Source organism: Nicotiana sylvestris, chromosome 6 (assembly GCF_000393655.2).
Source record: "Nicotiana sylvestris chromosome 6, ASM39365v2, whole genome shotgun sequence".
Taxonomy (NCBI): domain Eukaryota; kingdom Viridiplantae; phylum Streptophyta; class Magnoliopsida; order Solanales; family Solanaceae; genus Nicotiana; species Nicotiana sylvestris.
The window spans coordinates 173,211,358-173,215,846 of NC_091062.1; positions in this window are offsets into that span (position 1 = coordinate 173,211,358).

Below are 4,489 nucleotides of genomic sequence, written 5' to 3' on the forward strand. Positions count from 1 at the left end.
TAATGCTTCGTTAGTAATTTTCCTTAAATATGTAAACGCTTGCACACCTATGTAAGTACTAAATTATATTTTTTTAAAGTCCTAAATATTAGAATTTTTTACATTGTTTATATAAGGAAATAATTAATAACAATAATTTTAGTTGATTTTAGATTCCTAAATTTTAGAAAAAATAATAAAATGACTATTTTGTCTTAGTGTGAACTCTATTTTTAAAGGGTAAAAAAGGCGAACGACATTTCACTAAGAGCCTTCGTACTTTTAATATAGTATAGATATAGATATAAATAAATAAAAAGTGGTGCATTTGCTGTAAGAAAGTTGGCAATTCACACTTTGAGATCCGAACAGCAAAATAATAAGAAAGCGTAAGCGTAAGACTTTAATTGCTGGACATACTTGTCAAATTACGTACCATCCAAACTGGGACCTGTCTCATAACTTTGTTTCCCTGCCAATTTATATTTTTTACATGCAACTTGTTACATCTTATTTTAGTTTTCTAATATCAAACTTTTAGAGCGATTATTTTATATTAATCTGAACCATTTCAACTAGCTTCATTTAATTAAGATTAATTAAGAGAAACAGTTTAGTAGGAACTTCCATTTGGGTGTGCTATATATACCCTACATTTTCAAAGTATAAGCTGAGATATATGAGAAGTCTCATCGGTTTGTCCCCCAAATGTAAACTGAACACTCAGGAATTTGACATGGCCAAAAGTACTAAAGTCTAACATAAATAAATATAGTTATCTTCCTTCCTTCTTTAATTTCTTGTTTTTTTCTCCCTCCTTATTATTCCATGTTTCATGATTTTTTATATTTCCCTCCACAGGGACAATTTGAGTCCAACCCCATTTAACATGTTCAAAGTTGGATCGATAGTTGGCTCGTCCGTTTGGTGAACTCATCCATCTTGACCCAACTTATCTCAACATATTTAAAGTTTGATTGATTTTTTGCTCAAATTGATCCGTGAGTAACTTTATATCTTTAAAATATTTTTTTTTTGTTTGATATGTTATATATGACGATAACAAAAGGAAAAAAAATTATTTGATAATTAAACAATTCATAAGAAAACAACACACATAAATTAAAAGCTTGATAAGAGTTGGACGAGTTGGACTGACCCAAATTTTAATCCATCTTGACCCAGCTCATCTCAACCCAAACAACATTTGGATGGGTCATTTGACCCGCCCATGTTGATTCAGCCATTTTAACCCGTTCAAATTCAATAAAACTCGCACACTTGACACCCCTATTTCTCTCTCTATCAATTGTATATCTACATGCAGACATGTTATCTCATTTTTGTTTTCAGTTATATATCAAACCTCTCGGGCTATTAATTATATGGTCTACATTGTACAAAAAAAGTCGTTAAAATTATATAGAGCCTTCAACGAAACATAAAATCATAAGGTAGCACCAGCTTTTATTCAAAAGTTTTCGTTAATAGTTTCACTTTTTGTTTATTGAAATAGGAGTAATTGATAGGGATGTAGATGTTTAGTTGTGGTGCTATTTGTTACTTTTTCAAACAAGGAAGCTGAGATATTTTCAAAAATCCCGTAGGTTGTTGCCAAACGTAAACGTTAATTGAACTTGAGATTGTCAAAGGTTCTAAAGTCTGTCTACATTAAATAAATACGACAGGGACTCATCAATTTGCATAAGGAGACTATAATTATTAGAGATTTATTTATTAATTTTTGATAATTTTCAAAAGGGGTGATGTGGAACCTGCTGTTTCAGAAATTTAGTTGTCTACAAGAAACCAAATGATCTTGGAATATCTCTTATAAAATTTCTTTCAAAATTTTAATTATAGTGTTAAATTATTCAATCTCTTGCGATCGTTTAATTATAATGTTAAACATATTGTTAATTTATTTATGTTTTGTCACCATATGTCAAGATTATAAAAGTTTTGTTTAATCTCCCTAGAAATCAAATCTGTTTAGATAGCGTTTTGGAAATTTTATGAGAAATATTTCGGAAACTTTTTCGATAAAAATTAGTATTTGGTTTTATTATTATTATTTTAAGAAGTTTTGTGAGTGTTTCAATTATAATTTTTTTGGTAATACGCAAGGCAAATATTTTTCTTATACAAACAAACATCAATTTATAGAGTTGTTGCAACCATTTTAATTATAGGGTCCTAGTCAACTTGAGGATTGGTTTTTCTTAGAGTTTGCCCATATATTGACCTGAATTCTCCTTTTCTTTTAGTAGGCAAATAGATACATTATCCAACTTTTGTTATGGCTATGTTCGAAATGATTTAACAAAGTGTACACTTTCTTTTTGTTTGTTTTTGGTCTTGAATGGATATTTCCACCCACAACCGTTATACTTATTATAAAATAAAAGTAATGCAGTAAAATGTAAATAAAAAGAGAAAGAAAGAAGGGAGAAGTGTTTTCTTCTTTCACTTTGGTGTATTTTTCCATTGCAATTACATGCCTTTTATAGGCATAAAAAGTAAAGATAATGGACATAAAGTAGGAAATTTAATCTTTAAGTTATTCACAACATGGACATCCAGTGTAGCATCCAATGTAGTATCCAAAGTAGCATCTAATGTACAAATTATTCATAACACTCCCCCTTGGATGTCCATGTAAGATAATGTGCCTCACTAAAAACTTACCAAAAAAATATTGGGATGTACATAGTTATTTATAATATGCATTGCTTGCTGCCTCATTAAAAACCTTACTAGGAAAACCCAGTGGGACAAAACCTTGGTTAAGGAAAAGAGTGCAACGTGTAGTTACTTCCCCTGATAAAAAATCACTTAATGTCTCGAAGACGACGCATTCCAATCTTATATATCAGCTTTTCAAATATTGAGGTTGGTAACGCCTTAGAGAACAGATCAGCCAAATTATCACTTGAACGAACTTGTTGTACATCTAGTTCACCATTCTTCTGAAGATCATGAGTGAAAAAGAATTTCGGAGAAATGTATTTTGTTCTATCTCCTTTGATATACCCTATTTTCAATTGAGCTATGCATGCAACATTGTCTTCATACAATATTGTTGGAATATTCTCTTTCGAAGAAAGACCATATGTTTGTTGAATGTGTTGAGTTATAGATCTTAACCAAGCACATTCTCGACTTGCTTCGTGAATGACTATTATCTCTGCATGATTTGAAAAAGTAGCAACCATAGTTTGTTTTGTCGAACGCCATGATATGGTTGTACCTCCACTTGTAAATAAATAGCCTGTATGAGATCGACCTTTGTGTGGATCAGACAAATATCTTGCATCTGCATAACCAATCAATGATGGCTTGGATTCATTTGAATAAAATAAACCCATATCAATGGTCCCTTGGAGGTATCTGAATATATGTTTAATACCATTGCAGTGTCTTTATGTTGGCGAAGTACTAAATCTTGCCAATAAGCTTACTGAGAAAGCTATATCTAGTCGGGAATTATTGGCAAGATACATTAATGCTCCAATTGCACTAAGATATGGTACTTCGGCACCAAGAAGCTCTTCATCATTTTCATGAGGTCGGAATGGATCTTTCTTTATATCAAGTGATCTCACAACCATCGGGGTACTCAATGGATGTGCTTTATCCATATAGAATCGCTTTAAAATCTTTTCGGTGTATGTTGATTGATGGACAAATATTCCATCTTTCATATACTCAATTTGTAGACCAAGACAAAATTTTGTCTTTCCAAGATCTTTCATTTCAAATTCTTTCTTCAAACAGTCTACTGTTTTTGGAAGCTCCCCAGGAGTTCCAATGATATTTAAATCATCAACATACACGGCGATTATAACAAATTCAGATCCAGACCTTTTTATAAAGACACAAGGACAAATTGGATCATTCTTGTACCCTTCTTTCAACAGGTATTCACTCAGGCGATTGTACCACATACGACCTGATTGTTTCAATCCGTATAAAGATTTCTGAAGCTTTATTGAACAAGTTTCTCGAAAACTTTTATATGCTTCTGGCACTTTAAATCCCTCAGGTACTTTCATAAAAATTTTGTTGTCTAATGATCCATACAAATAGGCTGTAACAACATCCATTAGATGCATATCAAGTTTTTCTTGCACTACCTATTTATGAGATACCTGAAGGTGATAGCATCCACAACAGGAGAATATGTCTCCATATAATCAATTTCAGGCCTTTGGGAAAACCCTTGTGCCACAAGTCGTGCTTTATATCTAACGACTTCATTTTTATCATTTCGTTTTCGCACAAAAACCCATTTATACCCTACTGGCTTTATGCCTTCAGGTGTTCGAACTATGGGTCCGAAGACTTCACGTTTTCCAAGTGAAGTTAACTCTGCCTGGATAGCGTCTTTCCATTTTGGCCAATCATTTCTCTGTCTACATTCATTGACAGATTTTGGTTCAAGATCCTCATCTTGTTGCATTATTTCAACAGCAACATTATAAGCAAAAATGTTATCGATAACAATATT